Here is a 17,305-nt window from a genome sequence, read left to right as displayed (position 1 = left end):
CCCTGAGACACTCTAGCTGCTGACAGGAGTTTTTTTATTCTTTTCTAAAGAGACCTTCATCTGCATGGATGGACAAGAACAAACCACATCAGACTGTACACTGAAAAATAATCTCCTTAGAAAAGCTGGAGGCCCATTTTTGCTATGTTTCACACTAGAGCCTCATTTTCACGTCACAAATGGAGCCTGCCCTTCTTCAGAAGATACAACAGCACACAGAAAAATGCTTTCTTCTTTCCCTCACTCCCAGTAAACCCTCCCCATCTAAAAACATCTTTTTGCTCATGTTTCCAAATATCACTCGCCATTATTAGTGGCTCAGAGCTAACAAAAAGGTATCTCAGCCAATACCTCCGTTTCCACTACTAGGAAACTCCATCTTCCCTCACACTTTGCAGAGTCTATCAAAAATTCACTTTGCCACCAGCAAGTAGTTGATAAAATACAACAAAATGCAATTAACACATCTTATTTTACGTCACCGGAATTGACCTTCAGCCCTATGTAACTACTGCTGCATCCTTACAACAGCAGGCAGTTACTTTCTAGTGTCTCTCAACGAAGCCTCCAGAGAGTAATTATCTCGACTACATGTTTGTCAATACAGCTTTTAAAAGTCCACACAATGCATTAGGTTCACAGAAGGAGAATTGTAATTGTCGGTGGTCATTGCCTACAACAACAGATGCCTGTTCAAGCTTAATACATCAAGGCCCAACCTTCATCCCCAGTAAAACTCAGCTCCTGAAGTGGGGAACCAGAACCCCACTCTGCCAAGCCTGGAAACATCACCCTGCAGTGGGATGGGAATTAAAGGGCCTGGGCTGATGAATTTGCTATTTTTTTTTTCCACGGCACTTCATTAAATAAAGTCTATTCCAGTTTGCAAAATTAATGCACTCAATCTTTATAAAGAAATGTTCTGCATTGTAGATTTGTTATGGTTCAGCACTTTGGCTCAGAGCAGAAATGAAATACGAGCACAGAGATGTAAACAACTGCACTTCAGCTCTGCCAGACAGTTATGAGGTATAGCTCATCAGTATGAAAAAATACAATTTGGCTCCAGAGAAGACTTTTGTTCACAGATGAAGTATTTAAAACCTAGAAGGGCCAAAAATAATTCCCAATCCCACCCACAAGCCACGTGTGTGGTTGTGTATACGGACCACGCATACATATATATGTATATAAAAATACAGAAAAGTAATCCCTTGATACTAACTCCTTTCTGAAGAAACTGATTTTTTCCCCCCAGAACCCTCACAGAAAGTTAGAAATTTTTTTCTCCATCTGAAATGGAAATGCACCAGAAAACAGACAAAACACAACCTACAAACAAGACACAAGTTTCAAGTGTAAATGCATATTGGCTTCATCTGGTTATGCCACCAGTCTTTGGAGAGGAACCTTTCTTTTGATTCATTACCTTCGTATTTTACATTTGCTATGCCTGTCATCTGTCAGCTCTACTACATTAAGAAGTCCCCCCACTCCTTTTCCTTGAATCAATTATCCTCATCATCTGCAATTTAATCCAAAGTCCTTGGAAAGCAGAGCAGAACATAATGGCTGGCTCTTGTTTTTACAGCAAAGCCATCACCATGGCTTTAGTCCATCCTCCGAAGGAGACAGTAAGCCACAATCTCACCATATATACTGGGTGCCCAGGTGAAAGAAAAGCTAATCCAAGGGCAATTAAAAAAATAGTTGGACATCCATAACTTTGTATGAACTTAGTAGTTTCACAGACTTGTTCAAATAATTGGTTTAACTAGATTTTCAGCAAAAAAAAACCACCATCTTGATGCTTTCACAAATTTAACCTTGCAGAACAGTGACGTCTTTCATTAATAGCTACCTATTTATAACAGGCATGACTATAAGACTAAGAAAAGCCAGTTTCCACTTAATCATTTTCAAATATTCCCCATTACTGTTTCCTAGTATCCCCAGAAAGGGGGTTGCAGTCCAGAACATTGATATATGTGCTTTATAGGGCCCAAGAGAGTATCAATAATGATATACACACTAGTATGGTGCCATTTTAATTCAAAATAGAATTATGTTCATTTTCTGAGCACAGCACTTGCTCAGTATTAATTTCATAGTTACCAATATAGAGGAACAAAAAAACCCCTACTACTACGTCCTCCTTAGAGGATAAATTCCTCCCCCCCCCCCCTTTTTTTTAATTATTTTTAAAATAGGAGGAAGATGGCATTTATTAAAGGAAAATTTCCACCCACCACTAACAAACTATGAATCTGTGGAAAGAGACCACACCTAGAAACAGTGTATGAAAAAGCTCTCAAAAAAATGTGAGCAGGCAAGTAACTAAGACACATAAAATTTTCACACCTTAACCTCACATTATACTTCTAAAATATAGTTAATCTAGAACACATCATACACAAAATACTCTGCAAAATCTAAAACGCCCTTACTCCATGATAATTTAGTGCAGTTTTGTTTGGCAAAGCCTTTCCACATGACCTGAGTGTTCCCCCACATTACCTCTGCACTGCCAACGCTTTTAAGAAATTTGGAATACCAGCTCTTAACATTACCAAGTCACTGAAGTCCAATGTGCTGCTCTGGTGACTACACATAAGTACAAGTATTACAGTTCAGGTCACTGCAGACCCAGGGGACTAAAGGAGGTGATACGAGATTATTTTACTGACCCTACACCATGGCTGGATGATCCCTCTTCCCCACCTCAGTGGAAGTGCTCGCTGCTTCCATGAACTATACTGGTGTCCCTGTTGCCCCAGCCAGAAGGGGCTTCTCTGCTTCTGCTCAGCTGCCCATTCCTTGGGTTTTGAAGCAGAAGGGCTACACTCCATTGCTGTCCCCTGGTCATATGGAGTCAGAGGTTCTACAGTGCTCTCATGGGACTCACCACGGCTCATTACAGCCGCCAGGATCACTTGTTCACCACTACTGAGGCAGCTTAATGGTAATAAGTGCTTGAAGAAGTTTTTACATTTATTTAACAGAAAATATATTCTGAAAACTTCTCTTGGAAATCTTCTTTTTAAAAATCACAGATGTGTATTAATAACTGTGCTCCTAAGATTATATTAATTCATGTGATTATATTATGCAAAAATGGAAATATTTCAGAAACTCGCATTTACAATTTGGATGAAAAAAGTCCCCTTGAATGTTAAAAACATGCTTTTGCATTGGCTCACTACTTCTGTAAACCCAGCATGTCTGTTTTATTGCTTAAAAATCATTTCTTGGCTAATGTCTATGTTTAAATCTTCACTCAAAAGTACAACAGTATTTATGACACCAGGGTACATAAGTATGTTACAGGCTGTTACTATAAACCCTTGAATTTCGATGGGTCTGAACAGCAGCTGTTTGAATGCAGAATTCCTGCAGAACTTTTTTTCAGATGGGCCTTGCATGGTAACTCAAGCTCCCCAGGCAGCTCAGCCGGGACTCCTGCAAACCGTTCCATTACACAGACCTCTCTCTCCATGGTTTAGCAGCATTTACACACATTTAAGTACAGCCAACACCAAACATAATGCTGTCAACTATTTTCAAGCTTTTGATGCATTGGTCAAGTTAAAACTTTTGGGTTGTTCAATACCTTTCCCTTTTATGTGCTTGGGTTTTTTTGTATGTTTGTTTGAAATTAAAAAAAAAAATAAAATTGTAGTGACAGGGGATCAAAAATTGCAACTGAAAAAAAAACCTATTTTGTAACACATTTCTGGGTATGAACAAACTCTTCTTTTCACAGGGTAGATATTTTACATTACATAGACTCTGAAACTGAAAAATTAAATTTGTTCCAAGACACAGCACCATAAACAGCCACAAACTTTTCATGAAATGCTGTCACTCTTGTAAATAAACATCACTTTCTCTTCTTCTCCTTTTCCTTTTATTAAGTATTTGATATCAGGTGCTAAAATTATTAGAAATTTCATTTAGCACTGAATATGGCATCTCTTTTCTACTTCTGAACAATACACCCAGCTCCTGAAATTCTTTAACAGTTTTCTCAAGTAACTGAGAACTGCAGAATCCTACAGACTGCAACTGAGATGGTCAACAAGCGTAATAAGTTTATCCAGATCTTCCTCAGAAACTAAGGATTTCTCTAGAGACAGCTTTTTAAAAGTATATGCACAAACACACACAAGAAAAGCGCTCATTTATTTATGACCTTTCAATTAACTTTATGCTTTCTTCTCCAAGCCCAAAGCTAATCCTTAATATGGAACTGACATTTACAATTTCTGCATCTTAAACATTGAGTGGGAAAAAGTCTAACAAAAAACTGACAAAAAAACGTGACTGCAGAAAGATTTTTCAAAGACCAAGAAACATGTGATGCAAGACAACCTGATCTGCAGCAAGGACTTCATTGTACTGTTGCTACTTTCCACAACACTTATAGCCTTATCCCTTTGGTGAACATAAAAGCATGAATGTCAATTAACTGTTTTCATTGGCAAACAACTTTCCCATCCATTAGAAACTCTATGTAAAAAAGTATTGAGTTACAATTACCCTTTAATTTCATCCACAGCATTTTCCAACAGCTGCAACATCCTCTTCGATGAAGTATAAATGATGTATATTGCATATACTCAACTAAATATACAATCCAGTAGTCTAGTATGGCTACATCAATTCAAGGACCTTGCTCCTTCTTCACAGATTAATAGTAACACTCTAAATCCAAAGGAAATTCCAATCTGAAATTATTCTTCAGGATGTGAAAGGAAGACTCCTTGCCAAACATTGGGACCGTTCCGCAGAAGCAGCTCTCCCCAGACATGGAGTTATCTCTCTTCCCCTTGGGAGAGACTGTTCCCATGAGAACAGCTAGGCAAAAAGGCAGCTTATGGCCACCTCCAAGCTGACTTACCAGTAGTCATCAGTAAAGGCTGAGCTCACTCCTTGTCAGAGCATGAGCAGAACTTTGAGCCTGTCCCCTCTATGCAGCTGTCAGATGGCTGGGAAAGTGACCAAAACCTGCCTGAATTACTGCAGCTTAAACTGGAAAAGCAGCTTCAAATACCACATCTATTACCTCAATGTGGAATATTTTCCTTCTTTAATTAAATTGTAACTAGGAAAAAAGTGTACAATAAGAATATTCTGTAAATTTCCACTTATTATTTTTCTAGAGGCACCTGTATTTTCCCTGAACTACAGCTTCTAAAAACCTCTCCGTTGCTATCTTCAGCATTCCAGTAAGAGAGAAGAATTTTTTCCCCGTCTGCAAAATGAGTAAGCAGCCAACTAAATTTAGCATAAGAGCACTCTTTTCCTCAGAGTCTGCCTTGGCATTCAGTGGGCATCCATCAGAAGCAGACATGGTACCTGCACGTATAATGTAAGCATGCAAACTTGTTGTGAAAGCACAACACTGCAAGTGGATCTTGGGCATCAGCAGCAAAGCTACGCTTTTCGAAAGATAATGATGATGCCTTCCTAAAGCAATGTTAACTCTGATTTTCTTTCCATCTCTTCTAATGTTCTGGTTTAGGTCTTCTCTGGGACAGCTCAGACATATCCTCTATACAAGGCTAACTCTTCTATCGCCACCCTGGAACTACACAGGGATAACCACGCAGCCCCTTTGACGTTTCTCTACCAACGGGTGAAAGGCTGCAGTTGCTCACAGGTAGCATGCATGCTATAATATACCTGGAGGTATTCTATATGTTCTCAGAGAAGGATGACTATGGTAAATATTGATCAAGAACTGGCAGACAGCTCTCCTTGAAAGCAAAGGTTTAAAATGTTCAACAGTGAAAGATGGACATGCAGAGCTGCTGACTGACAGTTTTGTATTATTTCAGAACTAGAGCCCTCTGAGCTTATCAGAAGAATCAGCTAATTAGCACTATTGAAAGCACCCTGTTTACATGTAGGAAAATGGGCGGTCATCACTTTCATCCTTCTTATAGGTAGCTGGAAGAAAGAAGTAACTAACATTTAAATTTGGTGTTAAGATTTAATTGTTAAACATTGCTCTAAGGTCAAATCAAATTTTAAACTCCATTCTCTATCTGGATTCTGGACAAGAAGCTAAGGCAGTTCTGCAAGTGAAAAGGAAAGATTTGTCAGTGCAAAACCAAGAACACCCATTTTAGAAAAGGAGCGGGACTTCAGTGATGACATGACAAACAGCATATTGCTGAGAGGTAAACAAAAGCATTAATCATCAGATTTCTGAAGAGCAAGAAGCTATCTCCTGGTACTGAAAGTTAATTAATGTTTAAGATAATACTGGGATTCTAGTTCCAGTTTTCACAGAAGAGTACAAAATGGGTTGATTTTCTTTTTTTTTTTTAAAAAAAAACAAAACAAACCAAAACACCAACCAACCAAAAAAAACCAAAAATCCCACACACATTCCCCCCAAATCAACGTGAATTTAATAGCATAAAATTGAACACAGTCAAAACCTGCTGTGTGTATGGGATAGGAAGAGGGCTGTCCAGCTCAGGGAAGATTAGTGTCTTTCAGCCTTTCAACCAGTACCAAAAGTGGTGCAAGTCTCAATTTGCATCGCTTCCCCCCTCTCCCCAGTGCCCCCCCAACCACTGGCACATTACAGAGTTGCTGTTAATCCCAACTGTACCAAGCAACAAATACAGTCAAATCCAGCACATCTGACAATTATGGGGGCAACAAAGCAATCCCTTGGACTGTAATAATTTGACGGGCTTCACGTCAAGCCTTTTTCCATAGCAGCCTCTTTCAGGGGAAACTGCACATCACATCTAGGCTTTTCACAATGAGCTGCTGCCAACAGAGGTGGTAGGGAAGAGTATTTGAACAAATCTTTGTGGGACTGACTAAGCTATGTGCTGCTTACATAGTATTTTCATGCAAACATAGAGTCCAGCTATGCCTTCTGGAAACCAATTAAACAGATATCTCGGAACCTCACCAAAAGCATTTATCCAGCTCCAGAGCACATTTTACAGTCTTATGATTCCACACTTACTCTGACTTCCAGTGTCACTGAAGCCCATACAGTGCACCCACAAAGCCCAGTGCAAGTCTGTTTTTCCTATTTCAAAAAAAAACCCACCCCAAACCTAAACCAAAACCACATTCCAGTACTGAAATGCTATATAGACTTCATTATTTACCAACACACAGTTTACTACCAATAATGACAGCAGGACCACCTAGTTTCTGCCATTAATCTGACACCACTAATGCAATCAAATTGCCCAAAGAACATGTCACTGCTTGCAGCATCTCTACAGTAAATCACCCAAACAGAGCCAGTCAACCCCAGGATTAACTGCATGACAGTTCATGTTATCCTGTAGGAACCTCTGATCTAGAATGTCCATGAAGGGTGGCTAGGCCATCTCAAGACACGCCACATAACACAACTACTATACATGTCCAGTTTGCATAAACAATTCAAAAAAACAGCACTAGACACCATGTCTATAGCTTATATTTATAAACATAAATGAAATACACACATCTTTTAAGTAATTTACTCTTACTTTGAACATTTTCTCACAGTGACAGCTCCCTTGAGCAAATATTGCAGACTACTTTCACTAAACAAGCAAGATTTTAACCCGAGAACACAAAGTTTCATTGCAGCAGTTGTCTTGCAAGGTATTTTATCTTATCTGTGGGAAAGACAGGGAAACATAAATAAAGAAATAATAAAAATAATAAATCTGCATTAAAGCTCTGGAAAGGGTGTCTTCAAAATAAAAAAAATAAAAATAAAAACAGAGAGCAAGCATGCATGCAGAGAAAGAGAAGAAAGAAAATTTCAGGAGCGTTTATAACACAAGACATTCCTTAATGTTTAAGACACTGTTAAACAGACACCCTGCTGAAATCGTGAAGGTATTTATTTCTGATATTCAGCTATATACACAGGTAGTGGTCATGTGTGTGCCTGTTGCAGGGTGGGAGACTTGAACAGGCGAATAATTTAGACTAACATAACAATTCTTTGGTTCTCATAAATCTCTTCACTGTGAGAGCTATGCAAGATTAAATCTAGTGTGCATGTATAGCCTTACCTTTTCTTTCTATAATTAACTAGTGATGCTTTTAAAATATGCCTAAGGCACTGCAAGATGACACTGTGCTTCACCCAAGAGTGGCTGTGACTCTCCTCCATGCAGCCACCCAGTGCATTAAGGAGAAAATTAGCAAGTTTGCGTTCAATGAGCTCTATGCTATTTTTGAAACAGCAAACAAAACATTAATAGTGAAGTCTATCTTTAATTATTTTTAATAAATATTGTGGTTATTAAATGCCGTATCCAGTGAAGTTTCTCATTTACTATAGCTCTAAGCAAAGTTAAAGCTGCAGTGCTGTCAGACAGAGAAAGGGAAAGGATACAGAGAAGGCACATCCTACTCTCTTTTAACTACCAGCAAAATACAATCTAACTATCCTCAGGTATAAAACCAATATACTAATTCACTTGCTTATGGAGATCTAAACTTTATTGTAAAAACAGCTTTAGTTTAATATAATCCTGACCTGTGCTATGCAGCCATCCAAAATCTTACCAATGATGCTTTCAACACCACCTTCAATACACACGGTCAGCAAATAAATATCCAATAAACAGCAGTTTAAACAGCAGACAGCTTAACCTTTCTCCTGTCTTTAAAAAATGCCAGACTGTTCAATGTTTGCTCAAGACTCTTCTTTTACCAACATTCAATTTGAATGAGCCGGTGCAAATGCACTGTTCATCTTCTCATGAGAGGAGGGTGCATTTATGTGAAACATGAGCAGAATGCCTAATGCTGAAACATACTCTCTGCATCCTCAATGAGATTTTATTACAGGGCTCTCTTTCTTCTCACTGGCATGTGTCAGCATGTCTGCAACCATTCTACTTCTTTTATGGCCAGACGCTATCCGTACGCTTGTATTTATGTTTAGTGTACGCAATTATATATCACACATACATTATAACCCGACTGGGGCTATTTAAAAAATAATCAACCTTGCTACTCCCAGCATTCCTATGTGATACTGCCATAAAAAAAATAAATCTGCTAATACTGCATACGGCTAACTTTCTGATTATTAACAACCAGATTTTAAAACTATTTTGGTTTCCAAAAGCATTAAGGGCTTGGATTTTCAAATGTCCCTAAAGGTAAGTCCATTTTATAAACTAGCTCTACGGTCACCAGAGGAAAACCTGTTAGCTTAATTAAAAATACAAACAAGTTTTTAATTACAAATAGTTATTTTGTCTATCGTATCAGAGCTCCATGTGACAAAAATGTGTAATTTCTGAAATTGTCAGCAAATTTATGGATTAAATTCTGTTTTAAAAACCCCAAACAAACAAGAAACAAAAACCAAACTACAAAACCGTAACCAGCTTCCTAGAGCCTGCAACCCTTTAAAGAGCATTACTAGTGCAACTGTAATTTTTGGTTAAAGAAACATGACTTACAAAAAGAATGGCTTTTACTGAGATCTTTGAGTATCTTGGGCTGTGACAACTAGATTTCACCAGTTTTGATAAATAATAGAAGAGCCTGGCAAACATTCAGTTTTTCTAGTCCTCCACCTACACGGTTCTACAGTTCCTATCGATACATTATTTATATTTCAGCAGCATTCTCCACGCAGTAATCGCCTTCTACACCAGTAGGAAATAAGTCTCTGTTGCAAAGATCTTCCATTCCAAGACAAGGAAAGAAGTTATTCTTTTAAAAATACAGTTTCCTTGTCACAATAAAAATGCATGTTACAAATAAAGGGACAGAGATGCTGCCATTCTAGATGCAAATATCTTAGAAATAGTGAGCTTGAGAAAAGCACTATCTGTGGCAATACTTTTCACTATCATCTTTTTTAGAACACTACCAGTTCAATAAAACGAAGCCTTAATAATATAACTCATCCTCATGGCTTCTGTGTCTTCCTTGCTTTTCCCATCTATTTGTTTCTCTTTATTCTTTTCAGTATATACCAAATATTCATTCCTCTTAACAACATATTTCTCATTCTATCACTATGTCCTCTAAACTGTCATCTCTTTATCACCATATATGCTGCAGGATTGACCTCAGGAATTTTCTGGAGTGTCTGACTGCTTGGGGTGGGGTGGGGGGCGTGGGCGGGTATACACCACACCGCCACTGACTGTTCCTGGATCGATCTTCCTGATCACTCAGTGCCCCAGAGAAGGGATCCCCCCTGACATAACCACACGAAGCACAGCAGGACTCTCAGAGAGGACTTGCACTGCTGGAAACAAGACTTTCTTAATAGCTGCAACACAACAGGGCATGCTGTGTTGCAGAGTTTTCACGGAAGTAGTCAGGGGCTTTATGGGCTGATATGCCGAACTGACAGTATCCCCAGTGTGACGAAATTATTCTGCTTAAATTCTCAGTGATCCTTGAAGTTTATCAAGCAAGACAGCTGGTAATTTTGTTAGAAAGACTAGGAAAACACACAACTCTAACCATCTTTTTTTAAAAAAAAAAATCAGCAATGGACTAAAATGCTAAAAAGAAAATATTATGGAAGGTTTGGTTGGTTTTTTTTTTTAAGTGCTTCTGTTTTATCTACTATTGTTGATGCCATTTTATTATCTACTTATGTTTTTATTGGAGAAAAGAAGATAACATCATGTAAAGATGGCAATCCTCCTTTTTTAGAAATAAAGACAAGGAACCTAATTTCTTTCTGTTTAATCCCCAATGGAATCTGCAATAAGAGCATCTCCAGAGGAAGGCAAAGACACAGCAACTGCATTACAGAAAAGTTGTAAATTTAAGGACATATAATTTTGGAAACTTAAGCTATGACAAAGTGATGTTCGCCAGAGAATTATATTAATTATTAATGATAAACATAAATATAACATTTTCAAATTGAAAGGCAGAGCAATAAAATATCAGCTATTCTTGTATGAACCAAGATTTACTTTTTCTACCTTCTGGCTTCATCCCAAGTTTTTATGCAATACATGCTGATGTTGGCAAAGGCTCGTATGGTTAGTTACACCTAAGAGAGTCATGTGCATAAGTGTTTGCTGAACCAGTCCTCCAGCACTGTCATTTGGTATCTTTTTTCCCTCTATTTTGCAGTTCACACTTGCAACGAAGAATTAAAATATCTTCCTTCTGTATAGGCAGAGTTGCTGATTCCGTGTGCATTGTACCTCCACACTCATTTAAAGACGCACCTACCTGGAGGGGAAAAGCATCAAGGGCTTTCCAGGTAACAGAGCAACTTTCAGATTTTTTCTCATTCTACGTTTAATCACCTATTAGTGATTTTCAGTATCAGCCAGTTCCCTATTTGTTTCTATTCAAAATAGACTGCTACAAGTTAATTATTGCCTCTTCAGATATGGAGGGTTTATGATTTTTCAAAATGGAGTTGAGTGAAAACTTAAGGCCTCCATTTACCAAACATCTCCTCCCTCTTCATCAATGGGAAGAAAAAAAAAAAGCAAGTAAACAAAAAGTAAACAAAAAAAAGTAAAACAATGAAAACCAAACAAAAAATATCCCCATGCAATAAAAATATTCCCCCCCCCCCCCTTTTCTATGGGAAGTAGAAGACTGAAAGATTGAAGAACACGTTCCATCTGATGGGAATCAGATCTCCTGAAGACTACTGACTGCAGTAAAACAACTAACATTATAGATATGATGTAAGACACGTGTAGGAGGAAAAAAAAAAACAACTAAGAGCTGAAATAATGTCAGCTACTTGCTAGTTCAATGTTTGATTTGTTCATTTTTATTCTGAGATAAGAAGTTACCCTCTTCCTAGTATGTCCCTTGCTGAATAATTCCAGGAAAAGTAACAGGTGATCTGTATTCAGACCAAGACTTTTCTATTTTGCCTACTGAGGAAATTCCTCTTTTCAGCTGCTTTACCTTTAGTCATAACGAGCAGAGAGGTGCAATAAGGAGGCAGTATTCAGAGACCCAGAACTGAAAGCACCACCCCTGTGCACAATACAGCAGTTCTATTATGCCAAGCTCCATTTACCCCACTTGAACCAACTGAGTTCAAACATCCAAGTCCTCTTTTCTGCTATTAACTCTCAAATGGAAGTAAAACAGGGACTAAGCCACTTCAGGACTTTCAACTTCTGTCACACAGCCATGCTTGTTCTTCGCAGAAAGCCCCTGCCATGTCCCAGTTTCATTCTGGGTCACACACCAACCTGTGCACAAACAAGTAAGAAAGATTGCGTTTTTCTATTTGCACCAAAAAATATTCCATCCAACACCAGAGTAGCTTCATGCTTGTCTGCAGAAACTCAAGATTATGTTGACTGCCCATAGTCACCACTCAGTTAACAAGAAAACAAACTCAACTTCAAGAATAAATGTACTGATGGTTCATAAGAAACCTTGACAAAATATATAGCTAGTGGGAGCAGGAGGAACAACCACTGAATTCTTATGCTGCAGAGAAATACTCTGAAAATGTCAATTGTATAAACAGAAATTTGTTACTAAAGGATCACCAAATCAGTGCTTAAACAAGTGCTCTCCCAAATGTAAACAGAATGGACTGACACAAAGACTTCTCCAAAAAGGTGATCTTGGAAAGCACTTCTTCAAAAGGCAATACAAAGTACAACCTAAACTAGCAAAGAAAACCAAGCTCATCATTTTCTTAAACTATATTAATCTGCATTAATTCTAATACAGCCAAAAGAGGATCTCTGTCTAGGGGTATATGTCTATTTAGGTCTGATTTAGTATAAGGTTATTGTTCAAAAACATGAAGAGGAGACTGGGTGACAGCACAAATCAAAGCAAAACAAAGATTTGCAAGGGTGACATTTACAGCTCTGTGAGTCTTAGGACAAGAAATTTCAAAAACTAACTTAGTCACCAAAATCCCACGGAATTTCAAGAGCACCGAGACATCTTCCTCTCTGAAACACCATGGGTTTTAACTTTCAAGTACTTTTCCCTAGCAATAAATAGTCAGAAAGAAAGTTACTCTATCACGGTATACCTATCCAAATCACACACTGCTTTGGAAGCATCATAATTTCTCAAGACAATAATGCGTTCACTCTATTTCTTCACTTTAGCCAAGGTAAGAGTCCAATAGAGATGAGAATTTGGGCGTAAGTAGTTACAAATCAACTGAAGAGCAAAAGATATTACAGACTTCTTTCCTATGTTCCTGATTCATAAAGATTCCAGCAGTGGAGCTACAATAACTCACACAAGTCAGGATTTTCCACTTTATTGTGAGTATCCAAAAACATCTCTTCTCCCTTTGGCTACTTACTTTTTTGCATACATAGTTTACATAGCAAAATGTAACTTTATTTGCAACTCAGGTTTTTCTGGTCTTCATCTTTCTGGAGAAAAGCCTAACAATGGCAGGCTTTGGAGTTTGAAAAATAAAACAGCAGCCAAAATTTCTACCTAAACAAAAGCTTATATAGAAAGAAGTCCCACTTGGGAGGAGTGGCAAGGTGAGGCCACTCAAAGGGATTTATGCACAGAAACTTATTTAGCATCCATCTTGCATCTAACGTTAAAGCTATATTACCACTCTAGACTACCAGCTTACCTGTACGTTAGTAATAATACAGAATGGGAGAGAGGATTTCCATGTCCATCATCCTCACCTTGCCAGACCACTGTCCCCAGCTATTTTTAAAAAGGAGGAGCCAGTAAATAAGACACACTAAGCCTATGGCTTACATAAAGCACTCCATGTGAAGCATCTGTTAATATGCATATTAGAAATTTTCTCAATAACGAGTTTTGCATGTTTGCACAGCTGTTACAGACAAATGCTCTTTATCACTGCTACTTTTTTTTTTTTTTTTTAATTAAAGTGTACCACTGTTAAATCACTGCCGCCTTCCCCTCCTCCTCTCCCAATCTGGTTCTCTGATTTGCACTTATTTGTATACTTCTTCACCTTTAATTTCCTTCTTTATTTATGATTTTTCTCCACCATTTCTCCTAGTCTTTCCAACTTCTCATTTTGCTATTTCTTCTTTTCCGTTTCACTTTTTGGTTTCCTTATACTTAACTCTGTTAACTTGAATTTTTTTCCCTGCTGTTCATAAGAATCAAAATCATAGAATATCTCAAGTAGGACAGGACCCTGAAGGACCTTTGAGCCCAACTCCCTGCTCCTTGCAGGACTACCTAACACTAAACCCTATGACTTAGAGCATTGTCCAGACAGTCCTTGAACCAGAGTTGGTTCAGGCTTGGTGCTGTGACCACTTCCCCAAAATATGCTGTACTTCACAAATTTGTGTGTCATGGTTGTGCAGGGGGCATGCTAATTATCTGTGTATCATTCCAATTATAGCATACGTGCTGCCAAAGCGAGCACAACTGGATGTCTGTTGGATGTCTCCCATCCCTTTCCAACAACCCCAGATTAGCAGACCAGCTCAGATGCTCAGATGACAGCAGCCTGCCTGTGGCTTGCTCCGGCAGCTTAACCACCACGCAGGAAGTGAAATCTCAGAGTCTGATCAATTTGCTGCCACAAGACCACTGTTTGTAAAACCAGGAGATCAAGCAGTTCAAGTATTTAAGTATGGCTAAAACATAAGCTCATGGTGAATGCTCTGAAGACCAAGGCATTGACAGCTGAAACACAGTAGCATAAAATTTCTTCTTGTGGAAAATTACATTTCCTCTTATTAAGGAAGAGCCCAAGGATTTGTACCGTGACTGTCGTGCCACTCTGCACTATGTCAACGCTGAACACACCATCACCAACTTCCTATTAGCAATCCTTCTTCCTACAAATGACATAAAACCGTCTCATCTTGTGAATTAACCCATCCCATTCCCATCCCCAGCAGGGTTACAGCACAGCAGCTCCCCAAAAGGCTTCAGAGGCAGAGGTTAATGGGTGGTTACTGTCCCCATCAATATTCAGAACGCTGGTCTCCACTACCTTCAGTAGGGCATTAATTGCATTATTCTTGGACCCAAAATATAGGACTGAAAGCTGATATGGAACATCACTGACTTTTCCAAGAGCCCATTTCATTGATTAACTGTACTCACAGCTGTGAAGCTTTTTTTAATATTCAGCCTAATTATGTCTTTGCTGACACTTAAAGACCGTTACTTCTTGAAATACTTGTCATGGTCAGCCACCTAAATGTGTTTGTTTTGCAGAACATGAATAAGTGATGCAACTAATCACAATGCAAGTGTTATGCAGCTTCATAACATTTTTGTTGTCTGGCATAATGAGCAAGCTCAGAATACATGCTTCCCTGTTGGCACCGTCTCTCTTTCAGAGAATTTCCATTCATTTAGTAACTCCAGACTGGCAGCTAAATCAATCATGAATGGCCAAAACGCATTCCTCCACCAAAGCCACAGACCTTCATTTAGGCATACGCAGTTCAAAGTACACCCAAAGCTCTCCTGCTGAAAAGATTTTGATTTTCAAGAATAAAATAAAATCAGAAAAAAGTGGAGACTCCTACAATTGGCCTGTCAATAGCAATAGACAGATGAGAAAGGGGTTGATGGCAGACCAGCACACAGCTACCTCTACACACACAGAGCATGCAAAACTGCCTGCTGCTAAGAAAATAGTTTTGCACTCAGTATTCACAAACACCAAAATCAAGCGTAAACTCCTTTTCACTTCTGATGTTAAAATGGTGTTAATTTCAATTCATGAGAATATCCTCTGGCTAGAGAGAAGGCCACTCTCTCGAGTGAAGTCTTTTCTGATGTTCAGACTACCCCAGCACTGGGCAACCAGGTTTGCCCCCTTCTGAGCACAAAATTTAGCAAGGTATTTCCCTTGTACCGTCCTGAGAAGACAGCTCTATTTTCTTGAGCAGGATGAAACTCCACAATAGCTAAGCATTAATTTCCTACTTACCATTCAGCAACTCTAAGCAAAGTGAATAGACAGCTTCTTGCAGAGGCTGAAGGAAAATCAACTTCTTTTCTTGCCTCCTAGTGAGTCACCACCAGAGATGTAAAAAAAAATAAATGTTTCTTGTCTTTAAGCTACATTTTCTCCACATTTTTCTCAAGGCTACAGATCCTTTGGAAGTCCCTGGAACAACATAAGTTCTTCACCTGCCCTCATTGCTGCAGTATTATACAGTAACATAGAATTTGCCTAGTCTTCCTTAATATAGGTGAAACTGCCAACTGACAGAAAATCAACAGCCTTTGTCACCTACAGTGAACTCAGGCAAAACTAAGTGGGAGCTCAAAATGCTGCTGAAATGTATGAACTGTGTGGGGATATAAAAAAACTAGGAAACAGGAGATAAATGCAAACATTTATGTTACTATGAAGGGCACAGAAGAAGAAATGCAGTTAAGCAGGAAGTCCATTAATAACAGAATAATTCAGAACAACACACATTCAAGTACAAAATGCAATTAATTCAGACAGGAAATAGGAATTAAAAAGTAATTATTTTATTTTGCAAAGGCAGGGTAAATGTAACTGAATCATACTGTTCGGTGCCTTGTAGCCTTTGGGTTTGTTTTTTCTTTTATCTTTACTAAATCCTCACACACCCCACGCCCTCTCAAATCAATCAAAAATAGTAATTAAAAAAAAATCCACTTCAGCATCCCAATATGCCTGTGGGTAATACCACATATAACGTCATGGAAATAGTTAGCAGGAAAAAAAGCCAGCTATCAAATAATTGACTACTGCTCAAAGCACGGATGTTCAGGACCTGGGTCCTGGTTTCCTGCAGGTCAGAGACTTTTAGTAAAAGCCAGTGTGCCATAAACGTTATCGCACCAATTGATTTTAAAGACAAGTTAAAAGCTGTTGCCTGTGACAAACCAGGTAAACCAAATGATCTGTATTCAGGGACTAAGCAAACTGCATTTGCACTTGAAATATTTTGACCTTGGTCCCACAACTGCTCCCAGCAGAGGTCCAGCAGTGATACCGAAGCCCTATCTTCTGCCTCTATCTGCATCTATACATGGGCGTGTGTCGCTCTCCTTCACACTTAGAAAGGAAAAACATCTCCTCAGACCTCAGTAACAACCTCCAAACTTAACTGCCTGCTAGAGGGCAGGAGAAAAAAAGACACAACAAAATCTCTTTCAACAGAAGCAGATTTGGTAGCCTTCAAGAAGCAGATGAGGTAGTAAGGACAGTGCTATTTTAGATCATGTGTATGTGTCAGAAGATGACAAAGAGAAAAATAAGCACAAAATGAATTCTTAAAATGTCAAGTTTCTTCCTGCAAACCAGATTACTGCAAGGCATGGGGCGAGCCAGCAGCAGAAGCACGTGAGCTTAAAATGCAGCAGCAGC

At 38.7% G+C, this 17,305-nt stretch overlaps 1 protein-coding gene and 1 non-coding gene across 3 annotated transcripts in view; both read right to left on the bottom strand.

Moving 5' to 3' along the window:
* The window catches only part of FRMPD4 (FERM and PDZ domain containing 4), a 298,663-nt gene that overhangs the window by 176,064 nt on the left and 105,294 nt on the right, over positions 1-17,305 (bottom strand). The gene's annotated exons all lie outside the window — the stretch shown is intronic.
* Positions 14,253-14,359, bottom strand: LOC114011960 (U6 spliceosomal RNA). The gene has a single exon (XR_003554127.1). It is a non-coding gene; the product is annotated as a U6 spliceosomal RNA (small nuclear RNA).

Source organism: Falco peregrinus, chromosome 4, assembly GCF_023634155.1.
Source record: "Falco peregrinus isolate bFalPer1 chromosome 4, bFalPer1.pri, whole genome shotgun sequence".
Taxonomy (NCBI): domain Eukaryota; kingdom Metazoa; phylum Chordata; class Aves; order Falconiformes; family Falconidae; genus Falco; species Falco peregrinus.
The sequence above is the reverse complement of the archived record's forward strand: the minus strand, read 5'-3'. Positions and strand labels throughout refer to the sequence as shown.